Here is a 20,241-nt window from a genome sequence, read left to right on the forward strand (position 1 = left end):
CTTGCAAATTATACTTTTAAAAGTCATTTCTACTTGCTCACCATTATAATACAATGATGCAATTGATATTTTTAGATATACTCATTTATGCAGCACTACTGCATTCTGTTATTATTTTCCTGTATTTTGGTTGCAGATTCCTTAGAGCTTTCTATATACAGACTCTAGCTGGCAAATAAAGACAGTTTTACTTTCTACTTTTCAGTAATTACAATTTTCTTTCCTTATTCAGCAAAAGTCTAAAATAAGATGTTGAATAAAAGTGGTTGAGGACATTATTTTTTTGGTTGTTGTTATACCCAGGGTTAGGAGAAAATCAAGTTATTTTACTTGGTGTAGGATTTTTTTTTCTGTTTTCTGTTTTTATATTAAACATAATGCTAGCTAGAGGTATTTTTGTAGATGATCTTTATCAGATTGAAGGAATTTTCTTATATATCTTGTTTGCTGCTCTGCAGGCAATTGTTTTGGTTCCTCCCCCTCACGTGAGTCATTAATTATTTTTCTATCATATACTGTGATATTTTATTTTCTAATATTTTTTTCAGTATTTCTGTAATGAAGTGCATTAGTTATCTTGATTTTTTTTTTACAACATCTTTGTCTGGTTTTGTTGTTCATGGTTGTTGGTTAGTTACTAAGTCTTAGCTCTTTTACAACCCCACGGATGGTAACCTGCCAAACTCCTCCATCCATGGGATTCTTCAGGCAAGTATGCTGGAGTGGATTGCCATTTCCTTCTCCAGGGGATCTTCCTGATCCAGGGATAGAGCATGTGTCCTCTGCCTGGCAGATGGGTTCTTTACCTCTGAACCACCAGGGAAACCCATGAAACACCAGAGGTGTCCCAAAGCTCAGAAAACGATGAGAAATACTGGCGGTGGCTCCTCCTCCCCCTCGGAGACCCTGCGCCCTCTCTCCTGGTGTGCCTCTCTGCCTTGCTCCGACCTTAACGCTTTCTCTGTGCGCTCGCCCGCTTGCTGTGCTGTGTCTCTAAAAGTAAGCTTCGTAGCTCATTTACAATTTCTGCCTCACTGGGAAATGCATTTTTTACTGGGGACAATATATATATACGTATACTGATGGCTGCCAGTAACCCGCATCTCAGCTATCAGTTTTTAAACTGTGGAGCTATGATTCACACATTCTAAACTAATCATTTTCAGGTTTTGCACATTGCTGATTGAGTTGTCGTTGCCTCTTCAACCGAATCCTGGGCTCCTGAAGGTCAGGAAGAGGCCAAGGAATTCTGTCATTGTCCTTGCACAGCGCTGGATTCTAGATATTTGTGCCTGAAAATCAAACCCAGAAATCTTTGGTTTCTATCATAGAGGTTTCTTAGAACCGCTGTCAGAATCACCTGGAAAATCAGTTGAACTCCCGGATATTTGGCTGAGAAACGCAGGAATGCTCATTTTAAACAAGTCTCTTGGAATATTCTTATGTACACGGATGTTTGGGAATCAGAGAGCTGTCACATACAAATAAACACAATCCTAAGTACATGTTTCACACAAGGTATAGGTAAGACAGTAACAGCATCAAGTTTAAATAACATTCCCAGTCTCATTTCCTCCTCTAGTCCCTCCTCCCCCTCCCATCTGAATCGTCTTCCTGGAGTAAAATTCCGATCAAGCCCTTCCTTCAACCAAAACCTTCCCAACTATGAGAATATAAAACCCATGATCATAAGCTTATCCTTTAAGAATCTTTATGGCCCAGTTGCAACCAAATGACATAACTTTTTAACTAAGAGCACAAACTCTAGGGTCAGACTGACTGAATTCAAATCCCAATGCCTCCAGTTTGAGAATGAGCTATATTAATAGGTGAAGAAAAAGTGTTGCATATACGTCTTATTGCTCTGTTTGTTCAAATATCCATGCACGTTTTTTTGTGCTGTTTATTAGTTAAAAGCTTGACAGAATTTACCATTTAATAGTATGGGCCTGGGGTTCTGCTCATGGGAAGATTTTTAACTGAAAATTCAATTTTATAAAAAGATAGAGGCTATTCATATTTTGTATTTCATCTTTAGTAACTTTATTTGTATGGTTCAAATGATTTTTCAACATCAACTAAATAGTTAAATTTTTTGGAAAAAAATTATACATAATACTGCCTAATTATTTTTTCTACATTGACAACGTTTGTAATGAAGCTCCATTTTTTTTCCCTTGAGTAGCAATTGCGTTATGATCTCTTATTTTTAATCAATTTATCTAACATGATTGATTTTATGTATTATTTTAGACATCAGAATTTTAGTTTTGTTCAATCCCTTATTTCTGTTTCACAGTCCATTTTCTATTTTGCTGATCACCATTCTCATCTTTTCCTCCTTCTATTTATATATTAAAAATTTTTTTTCATTTATTTTCATTAGTTGGAGGCTAATTACTTTACAATATTGTAGTGGTTTTTGCCATACATTGACATGAATCAGCCACGGATTTACATGGGTTCCCCATCCTGATCCCCCCTCCCACCTCCATCCCCATCCCATCCCTCTGGGTCTTCCCAGTGCCCCAGCCCTGAGCACTTGTCTCATGCATCCAACCTGGGCTGGTGATCTGTTTCACCCTTGATAGTATACTTTTTCCAATGCTATTCTCGCAGAACATCCCACCATCACCTTCTCCCACAGAGTCCAAAAGTCTGTTCTGTACATCTGTGTCTCTTTTTCTGTATTGCATATAGGGTTAGCGTTACCATCTTTTTAAATTCCATATATATGCACTAGTGTACTATATTGGTGTTTGTCTTTCTGGCTTACTTCACTCTGTATAATGGGCTCCAGTTTCATCCATCTCATTAGAACTGATTCAAATGAACTCTTTTTAATGGCTGAGTAATATTCCATGGTGTATATGTGCCACAGCTTCCTTATCCATTCGTCTGCTGATGGGCATCTAGGCTGCTTCCATGTCCTGGCTATTATAAGCAGTGCTGCAATGAACACTGGGGTGCACATGTCTCTTTCAGATCTGGTTTCCTCAGTGTGTATGCCCAGGAGTGGGACCATATGATTATCTCAACAGATGCAGAAAAAGCCTTTGACAAAATTCAGCATCCATTTATGATAAAAACTCTCTAAAAGGCAGGAATAGAAGGAACATAACTCAACATAATAAAAGCCATATATGACAAACCCACAGCAAACATTATCCTCAGTGGTGAAAAATTGAAAGCATTTCCCCTAAAATCAGGAACAAGACAAGGGTGCCCAATCTCACCACTACTATTCAACATAGTTTTGGAAGTTTTGGCCACAGCAATCAGAGCAGAAAAAGAAATAAAAGGAATCCATATAGGAAAAGAAGAAGTAAAACTCACTGTTTGCAGATGACATGATGTTCTACATAGAAAACCCTAAACACTCTACCAGAAAATTACTAGACCTAATCAATGAATATAGTAAATTTGCAGGATATAAAATTAGCACACAGAAATCCCTTGCATTCCTATACACTAACAATGAGAAAACAGAAAGAGAAATTAAGGAAACAATACCATTCACCATTACAACAAAAAGAATAAAATACTTAGGAGTATATCTACCTAAAGAAACAAAAGACCCATACACAGGAAACTAAAACACTGATGAAAGAAATCAAAGAGGACACAAACAGATGGAGAAATATACCATGTTCATGGATTGGAAGAATCAATATTGTGAAAATGAGTATAGTATCCAAAGCAATCTATAGATTCAGTGCAATTCCTATCAAGCTACCAATGGTATTCTTCACAGAACTAGAACAAATAATTTCACAATTTGTATGGAAATACAAAAAACCTTGAATAGCCAAAGTAATCTTGAGAAAGAAGAAGGGAACTGGAGGAATCAACCTGGCTGACTTCAGTCTCTACTACAAAGCCACAGTCATCAAGACAGTATGGTACTGGCACAAAGACAGAAATATAGATCAACGGAACAGAATAGAAAGCCCAGAGATAAATCCATGAACCTATGGACACCTTATCTTTGACAAAGGAGGCAAGGATATACAATGGAAAAAAGACAACCTCTTTAACAAGTGGTGCTGGGAAAACTGGTCAACCACTTGCAAAAGAATGAAACTAGAACACTCTCTAACACCATACACAGAAATAAACTCAAAATGGATTAAAGATCTGAATGTAAGACCAGAAGCTATAAAACTCCTAGAGGAGAACATAAGCAAAACAATCTCTGACATAAATCACAGCAGGATCCTCTATGACTCACCTCCCAGAATATTGGAAATAAAACCAAAAATAAACAAATGGGACCTAATGAAACTTAAAAGCTTTTGCACAACAAAGGAAACTATAAGCAAGGTGAAAAGACAGCCCTCAGATTGGGAGAAAATAATAGCAAACGAAGCAACAGACAAAGGATTAATCTCAAAAATATACAAGCAACCCATGCAGTTCAATTCCAGAAAAATAAATGACCCAATCAAAAAATGAGTCAAAGAACTAAACAGACATTTCTCTAAAGAAGACATACAGATGGCTAACAAGCACATGAAAAGATGCTCAACATCACCAATTATCAGAGAAATGCAAATCAAAACCACAATGAGGTACCATTACACGCCAGTCAGGATGGCTGCTATCCAAAAGTCTACAAGCAATAAATGCTGGAGTGGGTGTGGAGAAAAGGGAACCCTCTTATACTGTTGGTGGGAATGCAAACTAGTACAGCTGCTATGGAAAACAGTGTGGAGATTTTTTAAAAAACTGGAAATAGAACTGCCATATGACCCTCCTTCTATTTATTGTGAGATTAAAAACTATGTTTTCTTTTTTATCTTCTTAAGATGGAATCACAGGTCATCAAGTTTCTTCTCTTAAGTAAAACATTCAAGCAAGTAGGTGCTATGTTAGAGCGAATGAGTTATAAATCGAGAGAGTACAAAAATGTTGACCTCGTAAGTGACAAGTAGAAGTCTAAACTAGTCCTTACGATTCCCCACCATTTGGTGTACACATATCTTCAACTAGCCATTCAATTAAACATTAAACTGGGAGCTAATGACAAATAATTTTAAATTATAACTAGTTTTAAATCAGTTGATAAGAAAAGAAAACTATCCTGATTGGTGGCCTCATATAATCCAATGATTTGTTAAAAATGCTTGAATCCCTCTTTAAAGAGATGTATGAATTATAAGAGGGTATTGAAAGAGAAATTTGAAGTGCAAGAGTGACTTGAGTGGAGAAAATAAAGTGGATGCCTAGGAGTGATTTTTAGGAACTGTGAATAACCCCAAAACAGATGTCAAGGAAACAAGACCCTATTCCTACATCTTCAAGGAACTGAATTATTCCAACAATATGAATGAGCTTGGAAGAGAACCAATTTCTAGATGAGAAACTTGATGACACTTTGATTTCAGCCTTGTGAAAACATGAATAGAGGGACGAGGTGTATTGTGCCTAACTTCAGGCATATGAAATTGTGAACTAATAAATGAGTGTTTTTCAAGTCACTGAATCTGCAGCAGTTTATTATGATGAAATAGACCATTAATATACAGCATAATTGATAGGTTTTATCAATTGCATTATCAAAAATTGTATACTCAACAAAGTTTAATAAAACAGGGAAACATTGGGATATGATAATAACTGCAAATGTCATAATATCATATTTGTATTAAGTGTGATATTGAATGTGTTTTTTTTTATGAAAATGTAGATGTCCAAATAAGAAAACTTAGAGGAAAGACTGAAATAAACATAACACAGAAACAACATCATGTGTGCTCTATTGAACAGTAATTGTGATTTTCTCTTTCTGAATTTTGGAATTCACGTCTTCCATGATGAATATAAACAGTTTTATTTCTAGTGTTATTTTTCTAAGATGAGAAGATAAATGTGCTCAAGCTTCCTATATGATTTAATGATTTAAAATAAATTATACTCTAGATGAGGAGTATGGGATTTTCTTTAAATTGTCTTGTTTGTAGATGGAAAACACCCCAATCAAAATTATCTGGGGTGTGAATCCCCAAAGTCCCTCAGGTAGACATAAATATACAGCATGATCCATAAGTTTAGCTTACAAGTATTGCTTACCCTTAAGAGTGCCTCTATTTTTTAATGAGAAAAAAATGTAATTTTCTTGATGACTTTACTGAAATATACTTCAGAAGAGGTTACAATACTCATTACAAACTACAATAATTTTAATTAAATGTAAGTATTTTTGTTGAATACTTTTTAAGATTCTTATTTAAATTAAAGAAGTCTTCAGTAAATCAATCTATATAGACTATATGGCTTCTGGTGAGTTGTTTAAATTAAGTGACTTACTTTAATTCTGATGTGGGAAACTCTGAAGTTAACAATACTTTTGGCAGAGAAACACCTATGCAACCCTAGTAGCAGTGAAATGATATTCATTTAATTCATTTAAGGGTAAGAATACAAGATATTGAATTTATTTCATATATCTTTAATATTCACAGATGCATTTAGTTTTGAACTTTGCTTATATAGCTGAGTGATGCCCTTGGTGGGCACTCAAGTAGTAGTATTTGTTTTCAATTAAAATTTTTTAAAAAATTTTGGGAAATATTAAAAAGAAATCTATAAAACTGTAGAGAAATATGCCAGACTTTGCATTAATTTTTTTTTTGAGTTTAAAGTCATGCAGGTGAAAGCAAGTTGGAGCAGCACAGCAAATTTGACTTCTGAATTAAACCCCAAAGTAGTCTGAAATATGTTGCCTGGTATTTGATATTAAAAGGTAATAATGCTTTTATATACCAAAATGTGTGTATTTTGTACACAAAAATCAAAATTGCTGCAGTGAGCAAAACAAAAGAAGTAGCTATCAAACAGTCTGGATGATGCAGCAATACAGTGCATGCTAAGTTGCTTCAGTCCTTTCTGCCTCTTTATAAACAACCCCACGGACTATAGCCCTCCAGGCTCCTCTGTCCATGGGATCCTCCAAGCAAGAACTCTGGAGTGGGTTGCCATGCCCTCCTCCAGGGGATTTCCCCGACCCAGGGATAGAACCCTTGTCTCTTATGCCTGCTGCATTGGTAGTTTAGTTCTTTTAGAGATCACAGAAATCCAGACAGAAGTATTCAGATTGCAGGCAGGTAATTTGTATGGAGATGATTTTGAATATGGGTAAGCATTTGAGCATGATTTTAAACTAATATTGAAACAAAATTGGTTCTGAAGAATGGCTGTAGAAAATTTAAATAAAGATAGCTGCTAAGTAGATGGGTGGTAGCTAGTAATAAAGATGGGAGTGTATTTTGAAGAATATGTTCATTTTGCCCTAATTACATTTTTCACAGCCTTAAACTTGAATGGAAAGGAAATCATAGAGATACAGACAAGGACAGGGAAAAATGGACAAAACAAAGCTTATGCCTTGATGGCTTGAGACATTAATGGAAAAGTGCACCTAAGAAGGAAACATTAGGAAAGAATTAAGTAAGAAAAAGATTTCCTCCATGTATGCATTTTTTCTACTTGTTAGTTACTATTTGCACCATTTTAGACTTTGTAAAATTATAGGTGGTGCTACATTGTAGAATGTTTTGAGGTCATATATTTCGAATTCAAAGTAAACATGAAAAACAGCATTAGAAATACAAGAGAAGAAACTAAATTTGGTGAGGGACATTCATCACATGTGAAGTTAAAGTCTTAAATGTTTTAGAAAATAATTAAAGTTGGACTTCCCTGATAGCTCAGCTGGTAAAGAATCCGCCTGCAATGCATGGGACCCTGGTTCAATTCCTGGGTCGGGAAGATCTGCTAGAGAGGGGATAGGCTACCCTCTCCAGTATTTCTGGTCTTCCCTTGTGACTCAGTTGGTAAAGAATCTGCCTGTAATGTGGGAGACCTGGGTTCAATCCCTGGGTTGGGAAGATCCCCTGGAGAAGGGAATGGCTACCCACTCTGGTATTCTAAACTAAATTCGGTGGGGGGGCAATTATTACATGTGAAATTAAAGTCTTAAACATTTTAGAAAATAATTCACTAGTTTAACTTATATTTTATACATAATTGTGTAGTAAAAACAAATTCTTATAATAGAATTATATTCTATAGGTAAGGTTTCAGAGAGTTTAACTTGTCAGAGATATATTAATAAGTGGCTGAGGTTAAATTTGAAGGCAAGTTGACTTGATTAAAGAGTCTAGATTATTAACAAGACATCATTCATATTCTCAAGGAGATACGATATGTGACGTTTTACCAAGGTTTGGCCAGTTGGCGAGATCATTAAGGGAATGTAAACCTGAGGCTTCAGTTGTGTGACTTGTCAGGCTCCTCCGTCCATCAGATTTCACCAGCAAGGATACTGGGCTGGGTTGCCAGTTTTTTCCCCTGGGGATCTGCCTGACCCAGGGATTGAACTCATGTCTCTTGCATCTCCTGCACTATCGGGAGGTTTCTTTACCACTGCATTACCTGGGAAGCCCTCTGTGATCGGAGAGCACTAAGGAAAAGTGAGAGAAAAACAGAAGACATCCTGAGCAGTTAGAATGGCCTGAGCAAACATAAGAATTTGAAGTGTAATCAACAATTTCAATTAAATGAAGCTAAAGAAAGGAATTATCCACGTGGAGAAAAGGGAGACATAGCTGAGGAGGCTGAGAAAATCCAAACAAGGACATTTTCTGAGTCACCTTGACACTCAGTTCTTCCCGGTCCATCCTCTCCTTGCCCCTCCATCAGCAGCTGCCTTGCACTCTCCACACCTTTAGACATGTGGTGTACCATTTGGGCTCCAACTGTGTCTTATTCGCCTTCCTGGGAAATCCCAGACTTCACCACTGCAGACCAGTCCCCTGTCCAGGCTGGGAAAAAAATACCCTCTATTTCTGTCCTGTCTTGTTGCTTAGGGTGAACTGTGATTTTCTCTGCAGGAACCATAGTGATGGATGAGAGAAATCGGAGTGCTGGAATCACCTTCGTCCTCTCGGGCTTCTCAGAATACCCACAGCTGCAGATGCCCCTCTTCTTGGTCTTCTTCGCCGTATATACAGTCTCTGTGGTGGGGAACCTGGGTATGATTGTGATCATCAGAATCAGTCCCAAGCTTCACACCCCCATGTACTTCTTTCTCAGCCATCTCTCCTTTCTTGATTTTTGTTACTCTTCTATAACTACACCCAAACTCTTACAGATCTTGGTTGTGGACGTAAGGACCATCTCCTACGTGGGTTGCATGATGCAATTCTTCCTTGGCTGCACACTTGTGATTACGGAGATGTCCATGCTAGCAGTGATGGCCTATGACCGGTTTGTGGCTGTTTGTAGCCCCCTGCTCTACACAGTTGCTGTGTCTCCTAAGCTCTGCAGCCTCCTGGTCGCTGCAGCCTACACGTGGGGCGGAATGAGCTCCTGACAATCACGTGTTCTCTTTGGGGGCGGTCCCTCTGCGGTCCTAGCATCATCCATCACTTGGGCTGCGAGTGTTCTGCTATCGTCTCTGCCTCCTGCTCTGAGTCTCACCTCAGTCAGATGACATGTTTCACCATTTCTACTCTCAGTGAGGTGTGTAGCCTCCTGATTATCCGCGCCTCCTATGTTTTCATAATTGTCACAATCGTCAGGATGCCTTCAGCCGGTGGACTCCAAAAAGCCTTCTCCACCTGTGCCTCCCACCTGACCGCCGTCACCATTTTCCACGGGGTCCTCCTTCTTCTCTACTGTGTACCCAACTCCAGAAGCTCACGGCTCTTCGTCAAAGTAGCCACTGTGCTTTACGCAGTAGTGATCCCCATGCTAAATCCCCTTATCTACAGCCTTAGAAATAATCATGTGAAGGAGACCATCAGAAAATCAGTCACACCAAAATGTTTTCTCACCCAATGTAATTTTGAGTGAGAAGAGAGATGGAGGAAAGCACTTTCTTAAATGCGCTTTATACAGTGTGTTGGTGGTTATTACATTTTTCTTCAAGTGTGTGCTTATTCACTGATTAATGTCCTACTCTTTGTGACCCCTTCTCTCTCCGTGGGGTGGAACTCGTGTCTCCCAGAAGTCATGTTGATTCTTTAGTGACTGGGACACAATGGGATACAATCTCTCGAGAAAACTATATCTACACATATACATATACATATATATCATATATATATAATATGAATATAATGTGATTTTTAAACTGCACTGTGATTTTAAGAAATCACCTTCAGTTTAAAAGAATAAAAGAAATAAAATTATGTTTATGTCTCACCTTCAGAGTGTTATAAGCAAAATAATGATCATCGAATGTTGTCCATGGGCTTCCCTTGTGGCTCAGATGGTAAAGAATCTATCTGCAATACGGGAGACCTGGGTTCTTTCCCTGGGTAGGGAAGATCCCCTAGAGGAGGGCATGACAACCCAACTCAGTATTCTTGCCTGGAAAATCCCCATGGACAGAGGAGCCGGGTGAACTAGAGTCCATGGGGTCGCAAAGAGTCGGATAAGCCTGAGCGGCTAAGCACAGCCCAGCACAAGGCTGTCCACATCCTAACGTCCTCAGAATTTGAAAATAACTTCTGTTCCATGTCTTCTTTCTTTCTTTTTTTTTTTCTTCTCTTCCTTTCCTTTCTCTTTTTCTCACTCTCAAATTATGAAATGTGATAAATAGGTAGACAAGTAATTTTGTATCATCATCTTGTATGTTAGTTTCTCCAAGAAATTAAAGACATTATCTGCTCTTTATAGCATTTCTGTAAGCATTTTTCTAGTCGCTGTGCCTCTCTGATGCCCCTAGGAGCAAACTCCATTGCGGTGTTCAAAACTTTTTCTTCAAAACAGAGAATAGGTTATGAGAGTTAAAACTTAGCTTTGTAGCTTTTGAAATTTGTATTATTAGAAATCTTAGAGTATATTCCCTTATGTCTGGCTTATTTGGCTCAGAATTTTGTTTCAAAAGAATTTTTAAGTGATTGACTGTAACAGTAGTTCCATTTTTGTTGCTGAAGAATGTTCCACAAAATAAATATATTGATATGATAATGTTTATTCATACTACTATTGCAAGTGGAGTTTGGCTATTTCCTCTTCTTTAATGAAGTATTATTTATTTACAGTGTTATAATAATTTTAGATGCATAGCATAGCGATTCATTATGTTTTTAGATTATACACTGTTAAAACTTTGTGGCTCAGTGGGTGAAGAACCTGCCTGCAATGCAGGCGATGCCGGAGATATGGGTTTGATTCCTGGGTGGGGAAGATCCCCTGGAGGAGGGCACAGCAAGCCGATCCCAGGGGCAGAGGAGCTTGTGGGCTACAGTCCACGGGGTCGCATGGAAGCCTTGTAGCTTACCTGTTTTATACAGAGTATTTTGTATGCTTTACACTCCTGAATTGCCCCGCCTGCTTTCCTCTATGAAGCCTGCAGATAGCGATTGTTGGAGAGAATTAGAGTAAAGAGAAAGCTTGGGCATTGAGAGTGAGGATGTAAATTGGTGTAGCCAATGCTGGAAAGCAGTATGCGGTTTTGCACACACACACACACAAGCTAAAAATAGAACTACCACGTGAGCCAGTGGCTTCACTCCTGGATGTTTCACCTTTTTCGTCTTTAATGGAAATGCTGCGTGAACACGCTTACACAAGTGTGTGCCGCATTGCACGTGAGCACTCACTGTGTGACGTGTGCCCTATCTCTGAATGTTCTGGATTGAAGGGAGCTTGTTTCTGATCTTTTGCTAGATACCATCAAATAATTTTCCAAAATAGAGGGATTAGTTTAAATTCCAACTTTATTGTGTGTGCGTTCTAATTATTGTCCATTCTTGCCCATGTTTAATATTGTCATAGCAGACACTTTAATATTTTCAGGTTGGTGGGTGAGTAGGGGTGCTTCATTTTGGTTATGAATTCAATTCCAATTTATTAATGTGCTTGAATTCCTATAATTTAGTTATTAGTCATTTGACTTGTCTTACTTCTTTGTGACGGGCCTATTCAGAGTTTTTTTTAACCTATTTTTCTATTAGGTTGTTAATATTTACTATGAAATATGTATTTCATTATGCATTCTAAATAAAAGTCCTTTGATATATGTATCATGAATATTTTCTCCTAGATTGTGGCTTGTCTATTCACTCGGTTGGTGATGTATTTAGAGGCACACATTTCCTTATGTTTAATGAATTAATGTTTATCAAACTGTTTCTTTACACAGTGAAGGTGTTTAATGTCTTATTTAAGATCCACTTTTTACCTCCAAAATAATAAACATATTCTCATATTTTATGTGCTAAATTATCACAAATTTCATACAGCATTATATTTTATATTCTACTTCCTCTGTTTTCAATTCGGGGTTTTATTTTCTCTTTTTACGTTGATTTTTAAATTTATTTCAAATTGAAAGTAAATTTTGATAGGGCATGATTATAAGCTAATTTTATATTTTGACTTATTGGTATATATTTACCCCAGAAATACTTATTGAAAAATTCACTCATTTTAACACTGCTCTGTGGTGCCAGGATATTCATAAAGCAAACATCAGTATATCTATAGTTAGTTTCTAGACTTTCTGTATGCTTCTAGGGGTTTTATAACCAGAACTACCCTTTACTAGTAGGCTTTGGCATCAAGTTGAGCAACTCCTATAAAGTTACTCTTTATCTTGCAGAGTGTTTAAGATATTCTTTATCTTTACCTTTTAAAACAAACTTTAGAATTATTCTTGTTTAGATTTAGCATAGAAAAACAGTGGAATTATAGATCTATCTGCAGACAATGATAAATTTGCATCCTCAAGTCTTCCAAATCATAAGCACTCTACATTGTTATGTTTATTTAGATCTATTTCATGTTTTACAATATAAGATATATCACATTTTTATAAAGTTCTTACATATATTTTAAAATTAATCTGGATGTGTGATTATTTTTTCATACTATTTTAAATGTCATTTGCAAAATGTTTATTGTTTTTTAATTAGGATTCAATGCATTTTGGCAACTTTAACAATATCTCAATAATTTTATAATTTATTTGTAGATTATATTGGATTTTCAACATGCATATCATACAATCTCTAATTAAACATTTTCTGGATGTTGTTTCCAATGCTATTCCTTTTATTTTTTCTTGTGTTTGGTTAACTAACTGAAAACATTAGTACAATTTTGAATAAACAGTAAAAGTGGGTATCCTTGACTTCCTCATCTAGCAAGGAAAGTATCAATACTTAACATTTCATGCTTAAAGTATTAAGCAAAGTTATCTCATGTATTTTTTGTATGTGTTTGCTTGTTATATTTCATTTCTTAGTGAGTGAATGTTGAATTTATCAAGCTAATTTTCCTCATTTTATCTCCTTTAATATTTTGATATGGTAAATTATATTTTAAAAAATTATCTAATGTCAAAATATGTGTTTTTTCCTGAGAAAATTATTGTAAACATTATATATTTACATTTTTATTAGTTGATTGGTTTAATGTGTCAATATTTGTGTATAGTTTAAAATTCTATGATCATTGGTAAGATTGCTCTGTAATTTTCTTTTATTGTCCTTTACTTGTTAGTTTTTGCTATCAAAATTATATTTTTCTCTTAAAAAAAAATGGTAAGAGAGTCTTCTTATTCAATTCAGTGAATATTATGTAGAAATGAAAAAGAGTGTGATAGGGAGAAACACATATTAAAAAAAACTATAAGTTAAATGCTCTTCAGTTCAGTTCAATTGCTCAGTCGTGTCCGACTCTTTGTGACCCCATGGACTGCAGCACAACAGGCCTCCCTGTCCATCACCAACTCCCAGAGTTCACTCAAACTCATGTTCACTGAGTCGGTGCTGCCATCCAACCACCTCATCCTCTGTCGTCCCCTTCTCCTCCACCTTCAATCTTTCCCAGCATCAGGGTCTTTTCAAATGAGTCAGCTCTTCGCATCAGGTAGCCAAAGTATTGGAGTTTCAGCTTCAACACCAGTACCTCCAATGAATATTCGGGATTGATTTCCTTTAGGATGGGTTGGTTGAATCTCCTTGCAGCCCAAGGAACTCTCAAGAGTCTTATCCAACACCACAGTTCAAAAGCATCAGTTCTTCAATGCTCAGCTTTCTTTGCAGTCCAACTCTCACATCCATACATGACTACTGGAAAAACCATAGCTTTGACTAGACCGACCTGTGTTGACAATGTCTCTGCTTTTGAATACACTGTTTAGGTTGGTCATAACTTTTCCTCCAAGGATAGGATCTTTTAATTTCATGGCTGCAGTCACCATCTGTAGTGACTTTGGAGACACCTCCCCCCTCAAAAAAAAAAGTCTGCCACTGTTTCCCCATCTATTTGCCATGAAGTGATGGGACTGGATGACATGATCTTAGTTTTCTGAGTGTTGAGCTTTAAGCCAACATGTTCACTCTCCTCTTTTACTTTCATCAAGAGGCTCTTTAGTTCTTCTTCACTTTCTGCCCTAAGAGTGGTGTCATCTGTATATCTGAGGCTACTGATTTTCCCGGCAATCTTGATTCCAGCTTGTGTTTCATCCAACCCAGCTTTTCTCATGATGTACTCTGCATATAAGTTAAATAAGCAGGGTGACAATATACAGCCTTGACATGCTCCTTTTCCTATTTGGAACCAGTCTGTTGGTCCATGTCCACTTCTAACTGTTGCTTCCTGACCTGCATACAGATTTCTCAAGAGGCAGGTCAGGTGGCCTGGTATTCCCATCTCTTTCATAATTTTCCACAGTTTTTTGTGATCCATACAGTCAAAGGCTTTGGCATAGTCAATAAAGCAGAAAGAGATGTTTTTCTGAAGCTCTCTTACTTTTTTGATGATCCAGGGGATGTTGGCAATTTGATCTCTGGTTCCTCTGTCTTTTCTAAAACCAGCTTGAACATTAAGTTCACAGTTCATGTATTGTTGAAGTCTGGCTTGGAGAATTTTTAACATTACTTTGCTAGCGTGTGAGATGAGTGCAATTGTCCAGTAGTTTGAGCATTCTTTGGCATTGCCTTTCTTTGGGAGTGGAATGAAAACTGATCTTTTCCAGTCCTGTGGCCTCTGCGGAGTTTTCCAAATTTCCTGGCATGTTGAGTGCAGCCCTTTCTCAGCATCATCTTTTATGATTTGAAATAGCTCAACAGGAATCCCATCACCTTCACTAGCTTTGTTTGTAGTGGTGCTTCCTAAGACCCACTTGACTTTGCATTCCAGGATGTCTGGCTCTAGATGAGTGATCACACCATTGTGATTATCTGGGTTGTGAAGGTCTTTTTTGTACAGTTCTGTATATTCTTGCCACCTCTTAATAGCTTCTGCTTCTGTTAGGTCCATACAATTTCTGTCCTTTTTTGAGACCATCTTTGCATGAAATGTTCCCTTGGTATCTCTAATTTTCTTGAAGAGATCTCTAGTCTTTCCCATTCTGTTGTTTTCCTCTATTTCTTTGCACTGATCATTGAGGAAGGCTTTCTTATCTCTCCTTGCTTTTCTTTGGAACTCTGCATTCAAATGAGTATGTCTTTCCTTTTCTCCTTTGCTTTTGTCTTCTTTTCACAGCTCTTTGTAAGGCCTCCTCAGAGAGCCATTTTGCCTTTTTGCATATTTTTTTTCTCGGGGATGGTCTTGATCCCTGTCTCCTGTACAATGTATGAACCTCTGTCCATAGTTCATCAGGCACTCTGTCTATCAGATCTAGTCCCTTAAATCTATTTCTCACTTCTACTGTATAATCATAAGGGATTTGATTTAGGCCATACCTGAATGGTGTAGTGGTTTTCTCTACTTTTCTCAATTTAAGTCTGAATTTGGCAATAAGGAGTTCATGATCTGAGCCACAGTCAGCTCCTGGTCTTGTTTTTGCTGACTGTATAGAGCTTCTGCATCTTTGGATGCAAAGAATATAATCAGTCTGATTTCGGTGTTGACCATCTGTTGATGTCCATGTGTAGATTCTTCTCTTGTGTTGTGGGAAGAGGGTGTTTGCTATGACCAGGCGTTCTCTGGGCAGAACTCTTAGCCTTTGCCCTGCTTCATTCCGCACTCCAAGGCCAGTTACTGCACTCCAAGCAGTCACTCCAGTAATTACAGCTGTGCTTAGCCATCCAGTTGTGTCTGACTCTTTGTGACCCCAGAGACTGTAGCCCACCAGGATCCTTTGTCCACGGCATTCTCAGGCAAGAACACTGCAGGGGGTTGCAAAGCCCTCCTCCATGGGGTCTTCCTAGCCCAGGGATTGGACCCAGTTCTTCCACCTCGCAGGCAAGTTCTTTACTGTCTGAGCCACCACGGAACCTATTAGTGGAGGAGGCCCTCAAGAAACTGTGATTTTTATTATCTATTTATGTGAAGAAAATAGTGTTTGAACCCTGGCTTCACATACCAATTTTCTGGCCCAGGAAATTAGGTTTGTTGTGTCTTGTTTACTTCTTTGTGAAATGTGTATATTGGGTTAGCCAGAAAGTTTGTTCTGGTTTTTCTGTAACATGTTATGGAAAAACTGGAATGAACTTTTATGGCCAGCCCTACATTATTAGGAAATTGTAAGTTTGTAGTCACTAAATTAGTTGCTATTTAGTTAATAATAAGTTAAAAAAATATTGCTTACTACTCCCAAAAACTACCCCTCAACCAGGATCCAACACACTGACAGTCACAGAAACTAAAAATAAAGTCTGGCAAATGTTGTACCAAAATAATGTAAAGTGGTGATACTGACAGCTATATACTACATTTACACATTTTCAGTTCAGAATTGATAGCATGTTGGCATAAAGTAGAGCTGGTTGTAGTATTGAAGATACAATAAAATGGGACTACTAATGTGAATGATGGCATTTAAAAAATAGATTATATAATTTTTAATTTAAAAAATAAGTTGCAAGGATATTTCAGAGTTTTCATCACACCTCACTGTACATTGTTAGTAGGAATTTGAAATGTTGTAGCTGCTTTGGAAAATAGTATAGAGGTTCTCTATTAAGTTGAAAATTAAGTTCTAAATGATCCAGAAATCCTTCTTATGGGTATTATCCTATAAATTTGAGGTCAAGCTTTCAAAAATATTTTAGCATTCCCACACTCACTGTAGAACCATTCACAATAGCCAGGGTGTGGAAACAACTGAAATGTCTATGGACAGATAGTTGGATAAAAGAAAAGAGTGGTGCATATGTAAACAGAGGAATACAATCTGACCTTTAAAAAGATGGAAATTGTGTAATATGTGACTACTTGGATGAAACTTGAAGACATTATGCTAAATGAAAATGTCAGTCATAGAAAGACAAATACTGCAGGATTCCACTTATATGATATATCATAATCAAGGAGTGGAATAATAGTTATCAGAGGCTAGTGGAGAGAGAAGCGGGAATTTACGAATCAATGGTCAAGAAGTTTCAATTTAGCAAGACACACACAGTGTACTGTACAAAATTATATGTGTTGTCAACAGTAGTGTATTGTACGCTTAAAAATATCTTAAGAGGGTAGATCTCATATTGTGCTCTTATGCAATAAAATAAAATTTAAGAAAGAATTAATGGTATATTATGATGACTAAAATTTAAATTTTATTTAGATTCCATCTGGTTTGTTTTTTCCCGCTAATACACTCTTTCCTTTCTGAGATGTAATCCGGGGTGCCATATTGGATTAATTTTCACATCTCCTCAGTATCCTCTGGTCTGAAACAGTGTTTCACTCCTTTCTTATTTTTTCTTGACTTTGACAATTCTAAGGAATATTGGTGAGGTATTCTGAAGAATGTTTCCGGATATGGGTTTACCTAATGATTCTCTCACGTTAAACTGGTATTGTAGATTTTCAGTATGGTTTTACCACAGAGGTGAAGCTTTTCTCATGACATCATATCAGGGTGAATGATATCCATATTACATCACTGGAGAAGACCACCTTTATCTTTTGCTTAAGGCAGAGCTGGTCAAGTTTCTCTACTATAAACTTGAATGCTGGATTTGACATGCAGTTAATAACAATTATTTCTATATCTTTTTTTCATATTTCAAAGTCTACATTTCATGTTTATTTGATGAATACCTGTTGTTTCAAAAGTTCAATATCAAAAAAAGTAATTAATGGGATAGATGTGGTGGTGTAATTATCTTTAATGATTTAGAAGAAAATGCATCCACTAAAATGACACAAGAGACAGTGTCTCACCTAATTAAATGGTTTGTGGTCCACTGGGTATTACTCCAATTACAATTCTGTGTACTTCATATATTCATGGTCATGGGGGGAAATATAAGACCCAGGGTTTGGCAGAATTTAGACTGTGAGTTCAGCTTTTAACTTTTTCTTTGTATTTTTTGATATTTCTAATGTCCCTAGAAATAAAATGCCATTTTACTGCCATGCTCATTGAAATATACTACCATTTTGGCAAGCCTGAAGTCTTTTAATATCTTAAAGAATGTTTGAATACTGAGAAGAAATATACCTGAGATTCATTAATCCTAAAAAGAAATTCTCAGTAAATTAATCAAGAACATCTGGTTTCAGGTCAGTTCATGTTTCTTTCTGTATCTTTCAAATTAAGTGGAAAAGATGGAGCTACAGCTCATATAGACTACTCCACAAGCTATAGATGATCCCTTTCTATGATCAGAAACATTTTAATTTGCACTAACATGGCATGAAGTGGTTTTGACAATTAAGATTTGTATTACTGAAACTGGAAGCAATGAGCAATAGGGAAATTGCAAAAATACACAGAATTCTGTAATTCTATAAACCTAGTTCCAATTTGAGTACAAACCTACCATTAATCCACTGACTTTCTCCAAAATCATTTGAAATTGCTAAGGTTGAACACTAAATCAAGTTTTCAGTCTGTTTCGTTATTGATGTGAGTATTGCATCAGTAAACTAAAACAGTGGTTCCAGTCTTCCTAATATACCGGGGTGTTGCTAATATTTTCAAATGTTGAAGGAAAGCCATTTATTAAAGTAGTCTGAATAATAATGGATATTTGCAGTGTATCTGCCCTGTCCCTCCTGCGATTGGAAAAAATATTCTGATGACATATTATTTATGCCTAGGGTTGTTTGTATCAAGTAGGCCTTCATGGAGCTGAGTTCGTAGCCTGACACTTGATCTGGACAAAACTAAGATGAAACAGACCATCCATCTAATTTTACTGAAGTTTTATGTTCGTATCTTGGGGTCATTCATTTTAAGGCATTGCAGCTCTTGCTTCCCCATCTTCTCCAAGTTTGCCTTGTAACAGAGGTTTACTCATTGGTAGAGAAAATTTGTAGTTTTCACTGCATCTTGAATGCATTTAGTATAAAATTATTGTTGGCAAGTATAATAATCAATTATATATAATTTATAAATATGTTATATCCTTTTGTTTCTCATAACATCATATATATTTTTTATATTATATATTTAATTATATATTGGTGGCTGAGACTGTAAAGAATCTGTCTGCAGTAGACCTGGGTTTGATCTCTGAGTTGGGAAGATCCCCTGGAGAACGGAATGGAAATCCACTCCAGTATTCTTACCTGGAGAATCACAGGTACAGAGAAACCTGGTGGGCTAGAACCCGTTGTTTTTCAAAGAGTCAGACACAAGAGAGCAACTAACACTCATTTATAATTTTAGATATATATCAAAAAGGTTTAGCTGCTAAGTCATACTGGAGTGGGTTGCCATCTCCTTCTCCAGGGGATCTTCCCGACCTAGGGATTGAATTCAGGTCTCCTGCATTGCAGGTGGATTATTTACTGACTCAGGCATCAGGGAGGCCCGCAGCAAAACTGGGGTGGGTTGCCATTTTCTTCTCCAGGGAATCTTCCCCACCCAGGAATTAAACCTGTGTCTCCTACATTGAAGGTGGATTCTTTACCATTAAGTCACTGTGGAAGCCTTATATATTAAAATAGATTATCTAAAATCACATTTACAAATAATTAATATAAGTTAATTAGATTCAATTAATGACTGAATCAATGTTAAGCAAAATGTCAATATAAAAACCTGAAAATTATCCCAGGAGGCAGTATAACCTTAATGTAGGTTCTTATGGAAGGTGCATGATTATTTCATGAATAAGATTCTATAATAAATTTAAGCACAAGATGGAAGGCATAAACTAGTTACAACTTAAGATTTATGCCAATTCACAAACTTTATGGGTGCTTAATTCTTAATATGACTAGAATATAAAGAAAATTATACTAAGATTTATATGGCACCTTTTACACATCATGTGATCTCCTTGATCCTTAGAACCATAACAAAGTACTCTGCTTCTTTTT

At 36.8% G+C, this 20,241-nt stretch overlaps 1 pseudogene; it reads left to right on the top strand.

The window, feature by feature from the left end:
* The first annotated feature begins 864 nt into the window (after positions 1 to 864).
* On the top strand, positions 865 to 9,858 carry LOC136174483 (olfactory receptor 1165-like; annotated as a pseudogene).
* Positions 9,859 to 20,241: the final 10,383 nt, after the last annotated feature.

The sequence above is a fragment of the Muntiacus reevesi genome, chromosome 9, assembly GCF_963930625.1.
Source record: "Muntiacus reevesi chromosome 9, mMunRee1.1, whole genome shotgun sequence".
In the NCBI taxonomy this organism is placed as follows: Eukaryota; Metazoa; Chordata; class Mammalia; order Artiodactyla; family Cervidae; genus Muntiacus; species Muntiacus reevesi.